We start from the raw sequence: 11,505 nt of genomic DNA, 5'->3' as shown, positions 1-11,505 counted from the left end.
AGGAACAAAAGTTTCACGCGGTGCTCAAGACAGGATGAAATCCAACAGAAAGCTGGAATTAAGGAAATAAATCCATGTGGTTACTTACCCTTGTGAATGGTGGGACGTCAGCTGGGAGGTGTTCAGTTCACCTGCACCCTGGGAGGACCTGCAGCCACCTCAGTCTTGCCTCAGTTGCTCTCAAGGAGATTTCTGAAGAAAGGTCCTTTGAGAACACAGTGCTGCCAGTTAAACTTTATAAATGGGAGTGGTCAGACAGGAACTTCAGCGCATGATGCAATGAGTTTGCAGGTCTTGGCACCAAAGCTGCTGGTGGAAAATTGCTTTTCACTCATTTTCTTTTCCTTGTTCCTTTTCTCTCTCCCTTCCCCCCTCAGCTAATTGTCTGATTACAGGGGAAAGCTGAGAAAAAATGGTCAGGTTTTTTCTGGCTGCATTTTCTCATGATAGGGACAGAGGTATATAGCACAGCAAAAGGAAAAAGTGCTCTCTCAGATTGAGATGGCCCCTTGGAAAAGGGTTGCTCCAGGGCTGAAATCCCCAACTGGAAGAGGTGTTTGTTTGCATAATGGCCATTAGGGCAGTGCGAGGCTTCAGACAGAGCTTTGGATCCAGAGAAGCTTTGGATGCTTCAGCATCCAAAGTAGCATGTCTGGATCAAAGCACTGGCTTCTTTAGGCTTTCTGAAGCATTTGGGAAAAGTTTGGGAGCCGCTTCGGAGATCCAGCCATAGGATATAATGGGGAAACAATGAAATATCTATAACTTTGTAGCTTTTTGTCTGATTTTGATGAAATTTGCCAAAATTGTAGTCTCTGCTGAGAGCACAAAGCCTGCCAAGTTTCAAGAAGATCAGTGCAGGGGTTTGGGGGGAACTGCACCCCAAATTCTTGAAAGCAAAGCTGATGTTGTGTATGTGTTACATCACAGGGGGATGAAAACTGCAGGAGTGGTGGCTCTGGCTGAGGCCACAGAGCCTGCCAAGTTTAAAGAAGATTGGTGCGGGGGATTGGAGGGAACTGCACCTCAAGCTGCGGACAAGCAAAACTTGTGACATGGGTGACAGTGTGTGTGTTAAGGCTCAGCAGGGTGAAAACTGCAGGGATGGTGGCCCCTGCTGAGGCCACGCTGCCTGCTAGCTGTTAAGGGGATTGGTGCAGGAGGGTTCTGGGGCTCTGCACCCCTAGCTGCTGTTGGACAAAACTCGTGGCATGGGTGCTTGTGCGACTGACTGTGTCTGCCTTGGGGCATGGGAGACACTACTGCAGACCTGGCTGCTAAGCTAATGTCTTACCAGTTACCAATCAGTCATGATTCACTCAGGGACCAGCTCAATACACAGGACCTAGCTAATGATGCCAGTTAATTACCATCAATTAACACCTACAAAAGCAGAGACTAAGGAGAGGAAATAATCAATACAGACAATCAACTGCCCCAAGACAGAGACAGTCAGTTGCACAAGCACCCATGTCACAAGTTTTGTCCAACAGCAGCTACGGGTGCAGAGACCCAGAACCCCCCTGCACCGATCCCCTTAACAGCTAGCAGGCATCGTGGCCTCAGCAGGGGCCACCACCCCTGCAGCTTTCATCCTGCTGCGCCTTAAGACACACAGGGTCATCCATGTCATGAGTTTTGCTTGTCAGCAGCTTGAGGTGCAGTTCCCCCCAAATCCCTGCACCGAACTTCTTGAAACTTGGCAGGCTTTTTGGCCTCATCAGGAGCTACCACCCCTACAGTTTTGACTTCCCTGTGTTATAACATATAGACGTGACATGAGTTTTGCTTTCAAGAATTTGGGGTACAGTTCCCCTCAAACCCCTGCACTGATCTTCTTGAAGCTTGGCAGACTTCATGCTCTCAGCAGGAGCTACCATCCCTGCAAGTTTCATTCAAATCAGACAAAAAACAACAAAGTTATAGATATTTCATTGATTTCCCATTATACCCAATGGCCGGATCTCCAAGGCAGCTCCGAAGCTTCGGAGCCACTTTGGCCAGATCAAAGCAGAAACCTGGTCTGGAGCTCCCGATTGGATCCCTGGCATCTGAAGCGGACGGATCCAAAGCTGGATCAGATTGCTGCCGACTCGCACAGGCCTAATAGCTATGCTCTGCTAATTGTTAGCTTTACCTACCCCACCCACCCTTGCAACCCCATGGGGAAGTGCTTGCTGAGAAAGGCATCTCACATGTCAGAGAGCTATCCTTCTCTTGCTACCTAAGAAGACATGGAGGAAGAGACAGCATGCTAGCTCCCTGAGGCACTGCTCAAGTATTGATGTATTGTCCCAAATCAGTGCTCCAAGCAGCTCCAAAGGGAGATATGTTCTGCCCTTTTCAGCTAGGGGAGAGGTACTCACCAAAGACACCGGACAACCAGAACTTTCTAAGAGCTCCCAACTTACTAGGAAGTCATTTCTAACTCCCTTTTCTGTGGTGTCTGCAGCCCTTTACCCTAAACTTTGTCTCAGACTTTAATTTTAAAGGTCATGGGTATGGATACAAGAGGATCCAATCTGGATCCAATCTGTGTGGAATGGATACAATCTGTAAAAGGGTCAGAACCCTGTTTCCACAAAGGAACCACTCCGACCAACCTCTCTGGCGACATTCCTAGATGGGAAATGCACAGGGCCAGACACAGGCATGGGCGAACCGGGCAACCGCCTAAGGCCTGGACAGAAAGTACACAGCTCAGTTGACCTGGACTAACTCTGGACTAACAATGGCACCCAGCCAATCACTGGAAGCTGCTGTTTCCCACCCCAAGAAACTTCTACAGGGGATATGGCATGTATCAACCAGTACGAGTAGTAGTACTGAACAAACCCATTAGAAAATGAGGCATCTGAATATGGCAGCCAAGCCTCCATGACCCCTGTCTATATCGTACGTATTTGTGCTTATGGAGTATAAGCCATTTGGGGCCAGTTTTATGTCCTGTGCACATCACATCTCACTTATAATAGATGTGGCCTGAACAGTGTCTACAGTACAGCTAGTTTAAACATCCTTGGAGGTAAGGATGTCCTTGTTGCTTTTGCATAGACCTTGGAGTCAGGAGACACAAGTTCTATTCCTGGCTCTGCCACTGTTTTACTCTGATCTTGGGCATGGCACCCTTACCCCATCTATAAATGTCTTCTAACTCACTGAGAGAGTGTGAGGCTTTAGTAAGACACTTTGAACTACTGTGGCAGAAGGGTCTAAACGAGCATGATGTTGCTCATGTGGCAATTTACTGCTTACATTTAGGTGCTTCTAATATATGAAGGGTGATTTATTGCCACAGTATGCTAAAAGCATGGTTCTGTACCATCTTTCACCCTCTTACCTCTAAAAGCTGAACAACCTATGAATTAGACCATCTCCCCCAAACTCCCACCCCCGCAAACATGAGCTGAGGGGGGATGAGTCTATTTTTCCCATGCTTTTGAACTCATTAAAAACAGCAGGTTTTGCTACCTTTGGTGCACATGAGTGTTCAGAGTGGGAGAGGGGACAAAAATGTGGCCTTCGACAGCATTAAGAATCATTGGGAAGCCAGTCTTTAATTCTATTGAACCCACACTGCTCCTTGCTGCTTTTCCATTCATAAAAATCACTTTTAGTAAAAAAACAAACCCCTTTTCCTATATTTGTGGGCCCAATACAATTATTACTGTTGTGCACTGCAGATGGCTTCTTAATTATGTTATGACCACTGTGGAGAATGCACTTTTTAAGGAGCTCTCAAGGAACAAGTGGAACCAGTAGTTGTGTCAGGCAGAGGCTCATGTTATATAATGCGGACCAGGTGGGAATCATACCTTGACTGAAGTAGGGCTGTTCAGAATCTTTGGCTCAGAACAATACATGGCACCAGGAGGAAAAAGCAAACTCAGAAAATTCCCCGAGTGGAAGAATGGAAAAGTTAAAAGTCCCACAAAAGTTTTGTCATTTTGGACACACTGGAAGCCAACTGGAGATGGTTTGAACAGCACAACACTGTATCTGCAAGCAAAAGGGAAGGCAGACAGGAGGCAGTCTTATTTCTGACAACAGCTAGTTCTGAAGCATCTGATGTTTTTAATATTTTCCAGTAAGCTTAAGCAGATGAGACCACCTATAATAAAGGCATCCAAAGCAAATTGCACTCTATGAAAATGAAACAATTACATAGTATATTTTTAAATAAAATACAAAAAATGAAAACAAGGAACAGTTTTTGACTGATGTGCCAATCTTGCAATTTTGAAGGTTTGAGTCGCTGATAAGAGAGCAGATTGTGACTAGAATCTTGTATGAAAAACTCAAAGAAAGACCAGTGGAAAAGCCAAAAATAATCCTTAACAGAACTATTAGAAATGGCCAAGCAAAGAAAGCTATCCAGTCCAGACCAAACCTTATTGAGGACTGAGTGTGCTCTGACACTGTATATGGGAGAATTCAAAATAGCACAAGAAGAGTCCTAAGGCAGAAATGGAAGAAGAGCTCAATGTCAGAGCTGACAAAAAGCACCCCAGGACCCACTACCACTGTGGCAAACAACATGAAGCAAGACAGTGACTAGCATTTGAAAAAGATGCAGTAAGTGTCACAGATAACATCACTTGGTAAGAATTTGCAAGCACCAACAAAGTGTGCAGGCCATGGACAAAAAAAGCTAACAACAGTACCACTAGCTCAGAGGAATCCTGCATAGGAGGAATGGCCTGACAACAAACAGCACATTTGTTAATGTTAAGTTAGACATAAGTGATGTGGTTCCAAAAACAGGGATATTAGTGCTGGCTGTAGAACATAAAAGGCTAAAAACTAAAGGTTTATAGTGCAAAAGCCAAGAATTCTTGTGGACGATACCAACCATACAGTTGGTCCAATAAAAGGCAAGCTTTCAGGTACCATGGTACCCTTCCTCAGTCCTCTGAGACAAAGCAGATCATCTAGGCCATCATGGCAACAACATCAACTCAACACTACCAAGGTTTTTCGTGGCGATTTTAGCCCCAATTATAAGAATATGATATTAGAATGGACAAACAACACACTGGAAAAGATATACATTGCAATTATGGTGGGGAGAAAATTACTCATTACTGGTTAAAATATATTAAGTCTCATCAAGTGGTAAACTCATTGGAAAGGCAGGGGACCAAAACAATTGAAAAAAGGGGTTGAGGGCATTTTCTAGTGACTAGGGCAGGGGTGGGCAAAATGTGGCCTGCAGGCTGGATGCGGCCTGCCAGGCCATTCCATCTGGCCTGCGGGACCCCTAAAAAATTTAGAAAATTAATATTTATCTGCCCCTGGCTGCCTGTCATCCAGCACTCAAAGGCTTGCCAAAACTCAGTAAGTGGCCCTCCACCCGAAATAATTGTCTGCCCCTGGACTAGGGAATGTCTCAACAAAGTATAATAATAAAACTGAAAAAAAACAAGTTATCCCACAATTCTTGGACCTAGGAAAGTTCCTTTCACCCAGAGGCAGAGGCTAAAAGGGAAGATAGGTTCATTTCTCTGAGTCACAGAGCAACTAAAAGAATGAGCAGGGTGGTCATTGGCAAAAAAAATTGATGGTACTCCTCCATTATGTATGGTCCCCACAGAACTACATAATTATGTTTAAAAAGAAAATATTTTCCATTACCTACAAGGAAGAAAAAATATGAAAGGCAGTCAGGCCAAATTTACTTCTAGTATGAATGTGCCAACAGGGTTCTGGCAGGTCGAGAGGAAACAGTCCCATGTTTGTGCATGTTCTATACCAGGGGTGGGCAAAATGCAGCCCACGGGCCAGATGCGGCCCGCCAGGCCATTCTATCCAGCCCATGGAGCCCCTAAAAAAATTAGAAAATTAATATTTATCTGTCCCTGGCTGCCTGTCATGCAGCCCTCGATGGCTTGCCAAAACACAGTAAACGACCCTCCACCCAAAATAATTGCCTACCCTTGTTTTATACCCTTTTGGGGACAGTGTTGTCACACCCTACAATTAAGGCTGTGTTCACCACCAGAGGAGAATATAAAAATGGATGGTCTAGAGCACCGACTCTTAATCAGGGAGCCATGGCACCCTGGGGTATCATAAAATCCTTTCAAGGGTGCTGTGGGATGCCACGCAATGTTAGCACTGTTAGGTGTACAAACATAATTCACAAGATAAACCCAGAGATTTCAAATAGGAATTTACAGCATTAAAAACATTCTGACCTGTTGCAGTTTTTGAGTTCTCTGCAACAGAAGAATTGCTCTATTTTTCTATAGTCAAGAAAGGTGAAAACTAAGATCTGAGATTTTCTGAGGGGTGCCTTGAGTCTACTGAGGTTGAGAACCGCTAATTTAAAGGGTACTAAGGTATACTAAGATATCATTTTGCACTGAAGAAAAGAGTAGGATAGCATGAGCACAGGCTCTGAGAAGCTCTGGAAGGAGCCAGAGCTATCTGGGCAGACCTAAACAAATTAACATAGAAATTCCATACTCTGGTAATAGTCCATGGAGAAAAGTTAAGGCAGCAAGGAGTACAGCCAGACTACAGCTAGGTTGAAATCATCACCAATGAACCATCCCCAGCAGAGCAGGGAAGAGACAGAAAGGGTCTTTGGAATGGTTAAAAATGTGCCTTACCCTGCTGCCCAAACAAGCCAACTGAGAGCATGAGAATGCATAGATGCCTACTGGAGATAGGATGTAAATCTTAATGAAGCATTGGAAACATGGACAAAGTTAAGAAAAGAGGGCCCTGTTTTGAGATGCTATGGCAGTAAGCATTGTCTAAGTTGTCAATGGACACCTTATAGCAGGGCAAGCAAAATTTGAATAGTCGATTCATGTAAACAGAGAAAGTGGCTTTGGTTCTGTCCATATGTCTTTATTTCTGGGAACCCAGGATTAGCTGAAACTGAGTACAATCCACTTACAGTCATTGCCCAAAGGGGCCTGGGACAAAATAGATCAAGAATACCAAGATTATTTTTTTCAGCTACCAAGCATAAATTGCAAACCAATTACAAACTTAAGGCATTTGGTGGCTGAAGACATGCTTGCTGAAGCACCTGGCCAAAAGCTTGATCAGGAATTCACCAGGGAACTAGCTGAGGCTTCATGCTCCTGGTGCATGGTTGTCATGGGAGATTTCAACTACCCTGACATCTCGTGGGAAGAGCACTCGGCCACATCTGAATGGTCGCAAAGCTTCCTCGTGTGTGGATCAGCTCTATCTGACTCAAGAAGTCTATGGACCAACGAGAGGCAAAGCGCTGCTCAACCTGGTACTGGCAACGGGGGATGACTTAAGCAGTGACTTAATGATCAAAGGGAAGCTGGGAGACAGTAACCATGAGCCGATCACCTTCACCATCCGCTGTAAAGCAGGCAAGTCAGTCAGCAAAGCAGAAGTCCTCAACTTCAGGAAAGCTGACTTTGACAAGCTCAGGAGGCTAGTTGGTAAGGCCCTAAGGGACCATGACCCAAAGGGGAGGGGTGTTCAGGATGAGTGGGTGCTCCTCAAGGGAGCAATCCTGGAAGCACAAGCAATGTCTATTCCATCTTGGAGGAAAGGCAGCAAAAGGGAACAGCAGGGAACTAGTGGGCCTCCTGCATCTAAAAAGAAAGGCCTATAAAGGACGGAAGGCTGGATCCATCCCAAAGGAGGAGTACTCTGCACTGGTCCGGATCTGTAGGGAGCGAATCAGGAAAACCAAGGCTGCAACTGAACTCCAACTGGCTACACGTATCAAGGACAATAAAAAGTCCTTTTTTAGATATGTGGGGAGCCGGAGGAAAAGCAAGGGCAACATCGGACCCCTGCTAAACCATATAGGTCAACTGACAACCAATGCCCAGGAAAAAGCCAACCTGCTCAACAGGTATTTTGCATCAGTTTTTCACCAGCCCCAAGGGACGGCCCTGCCCAATATGGTATGGGATGGCCAGGGCGAGGGAGAACTATTACCCCACATCAATGTTGACCATATGAAGGAACACCTTGAGAGGCTGGACACCTTCAAGTCAGCTGGCCCACACAGCTTACACCCCAGGGTTCTTAAGGAGCTGGCAAGCATCATAGCTCGGCCACTGGCACGGATCTTTGAGAACTCATAGCGCTCAGGTGAAGTGCCTAAGGATTGGAAGAAGGCCAATGTGGTGCCTATCTTCAAGAAAGGGAGGAAAGTAGAACCGGGGAACTACAGGCCCCTCAGCCTTACCTCCATCCCTGGGAAGATCTTGGAGAAAATCATCAAAGAGACCATTCTTGACAAACTGGCTGAAGGCAACTTCTTGCCTTCACTGATAGCCAACACTGGTTTGTTACAGGTAGGTCTTGCCTGACCAATCTCATCTCCTTCTATGACCAGGTAACATATCACCTGGACAAGGGAGAAGAGATTGACATCATATATCTCGACTTTAAAAAGCTTTCGATCTGGTATCCCACAACAGTCTTATAGAAAAACTGGCTAACTGCGGCCTCGGCTACATCACAGTCTGCTGGCTGGGAAATTGGCTTTGAGGTCAGACCCAGAGAGTGGTAGTTGATAGAAGTCAATCATTGTGGTGAACCGTGACCAGTGGTGTCCCCTGAGGCTCCGTCCTTGGGCCTATACTCTTTAACATCTTCATTAATGATGTGGACATTGGTGTCAGGAGTGGACTGGCCAAGTTTGCTGATGACACCAAATTTTGGGATAAAGTGTCCACACCCAAGGACAGGATGGTGATCCAAGCTGACCTTGACAGGCTCGGAAAATGGGCGGATGAAAACCTGATGGCCTTCAACTCCAAAAAATGCAAGGTACTCCACCTTGGGAAGAAAAACCTGCAGCCTACTTATAGGCTTGGCAGTGCTATGCTTGCTAGCACCATGGCCGAAAGGGACTTGGGGGTCATGATTGACCACAAGATGAATATGAGCCACCAATGTGATGTTGCAGCCGGCAAAGTGAGCAAAACTCTGGCTTGCATCCATAGATGCTTCTCTAGCAAATCCCAGGATGTCCTCCCGCTGTACTCAGCCTTGGTGAAGCTGCAGCTGGAGTACTATATCCAATTCTGGGCTCCACAATTTAAAAAGGATGTGGAGAAGCTTTAGAGAGTCCAAGGAGAGCTACATGCTTGATCAGAGGGTAGGAAAACAGGCCTTATGATGAGAGGCTGAGAGCTACAGGACTCTTCAACCTGGAAAAGCACAGGCTCAGGGGGGACCTGGTGGCTGCCTATAAGTATATAAGGGGTGTACATCAGGATCTGGAGGAACGTCTGTTTACCAGAGCGCCCCATGGGATGACAAAGTCAAATGGTCACAAACTTCTCCAAGACCGTTTCATGCTGGACATAAGGAAGAAGTTCTTTACAGCCTGAGCCCCCAAGACCTGGAACAGACGGCTGCCAGAGGTGGTGCAAGCACCTACTCTGGATTCCTTTAAGAGTTAATTGGGCATTTATCTTGCTGGGTTCCTTTGCCTCCAACTGACTTCCTGCCCCTGGGGCAGGGGGCTGAACTTGATGATCTTCTGAGGTCACTTCCAGCCCTAATGTTTATGAAAATTACAATGACGCAAAGTGCAGAACTAATTCATGTACATGTAAATCTGATAAAAAACTCTCTAGTCTCAGATGGAATGTGGATTGACTGCCATAACTACTTCTGAGGATGAGACCTTGAAGAAAGAAGTTTAGGCTCTTAGCACAAGGTGATAGAGACAGCCTTATCCCTAGCTCTGTATCAATTTAAGGGAGTTCTCAAAACAAGGTAATGTTTTGTTTAAAGGCTTCAGGATGCTGATACCTTTGGTGTTATAGAGAATATGTTAAAAAGGACACACCAAGGTAATTTAGGGATTGAGAAATTGAAAACAAGCACCAGAAATGTTTTATGTTGATTCAAATGGATAGTGACATGGAAGAAGCTATTAAAGCTTGCCACATATGTCAAAAAGAGTGGCCAAGTCCAGCAAAGAAGCCTTGCTGGTATCAGTGGAAACTTTGGGGCCTTGGAGCAAAGCAGGCATACATTTGCTTATGTCATCTGGAGAACCTATGTGCCATTATTTTCACTTTCCTGAGACCATCTTACCAGAATACTACAGCTAAATTAGTGACCCTACATATCACATCCCTTTTTGCTAGACATGATACACCTGACTTTGTAATGTCTGACAGTGTACCACAGTGTAATGGGCATGAGCATAAGCAATTTGCAGGGAAGTATGGGTTCCTCTCTCAACATCAAAATAGTAAAGCATCTACTAAAAAATAATGCAGAGTCAGACTCTGATCTGTATGTATTATTCCTGTTAAATTCCAAAATGCTATCAATGAAGTCTGGGTTACTGCTGGCTGACATTCTGCATAACAGCAACCTGAAAACAAGAATGCCTGAGCTATTAGAAGCTGATGTACGAGTCACTAGGACTTGCAGGTATATAGAGAGAGGGATAAAGCAAAACTAAAAGTTCGATACAATTCAGGAACATGGAATCTGTCATAATTTGAGAAAAAGACACTGCATGTCTCCTCAGTGGGGAAAAATGGTGGGAAATAGCTGTGGTATCACAAAAGGTAACCCCACAGTCCTAGAAGGACATCACTGCAGATGGATATGTACTGCCAAGGAACCCATGAGAGCTCTGCAGTCCAGAAGGGGAGGAGATAAGGGGCACTGAATTATCTATCTTGCCTGAGATGGTCAAAAAGAAGCAACAACCACTCCAGAGTTAAAAAGCTGAGCCCCAGGAGGTGACACAACCAGAAATAATGGACATACCACCTTGATGGCAGTGGTTGGTTTCTCAAGAGCAAAATGCAGGTCCACGTGACAGCACAGAGTGTCTCAGGGACTGATCAAACAGTATTAGTTAGTTTTTTGCTTACATACATTTGAAATTCTATATTACACTAATGCCAATTGTTAATTGTTGTTTGGCTTGAGAAGGAAGATTCAGGGGAACTTGTGTCTCATAATAGCCCATGAAACCTGTTCTTCTGCTGCGCAGAGGGTCAGTGCTGAACAGTTAGAACTCAGACACTGAATGAAGCAGACGTCTCTCAGGCTACTTGCTCTGAGTGATTACAGAACAATACAACTTCCATCTCGGCCAAATCATGCGGGGGGCGGGGGTGCCTAAATGGGGGCCTTCTACAAATAAAAGCATGAGCTGCTACACATTTCAATATTGCTTTTATAATGGTAGCCATGTTCAGCATTGACACTGCACTTTTTAGCTTCAAAGCCTTTCATAGACAGGGTCAGTTAATCCTTTCAACACTGCATGATGAAAGTGTTATCATCCCCATTTTAAAGATAGGAAAACTGAGGCAAAATGCTTTAAAGTGTCTTGACTAAGGCCAGGGTTGTAGGTTGTAGCCGTGTTGGTCTAAGGACATAGGCAGACAAGGTTCCTTGGGTGAATTTGATATCTTTTATTAGATATAGAATCCAGGAGGTTGATGAAATGGAGCTCATCAAAAATCCAATGTCTATGTTTAGTCCATGATCTCTAGTATCCAGGAGGTTGAT

The 11,505-nt window shown here is 45.0% G+C and overlaps 1 protein-coding gene across 9 annotated transcripts in view; it reads right to left on the bottom strand.

The window, feature by feature from the left end:
* GGT1 (gamma-glutamyltransferase 1) overlaps window positions 1–11,505 on the bottom strand; it is a 66,459-nt gene that overhangs the window by 45,966 nt on the left and 8,988 nt on the right. For 3 of the 9 annotated variants that reach the window (XM_025199326.1, XM_025199323.1, XM_025199332.1), the window contains one exon: window positions 89–205. The exons of 2 other annotated variants lie outside the window; for them this stretch is intronic. The gene's annotated coding sequence lies outside the window, so the exon portion shown is untranslated. Of the gene's footprint in view, window positions 1–88; window positions 224–11,505 lie in introns of those variants that run through there. 4 more of the 9 variants (XM_025199322.1, XM_025199327.1, XM_025199330.1 and 1 more) reach the window with 4 other exon arrangements.

Source organism: Alligator sinensis, unplaced genomic scaffold (assembly GCF_000455745.1).
Source record: "Alligator sinensis unplaced genomic scaffold, ASM45574v1 scaffold505_1, whole genome shotgun sequence".
NCBI lineage: Eukaryota > Metazoa > Chordata > Crocodylia > Alligatoridae > Alligator > Alligator sinensis.
The sequence above is the reverse complement of the archived record's forward strand: the minus strand, read 5'-3'. Positions and strand labels throughout refer to the sequence as shown.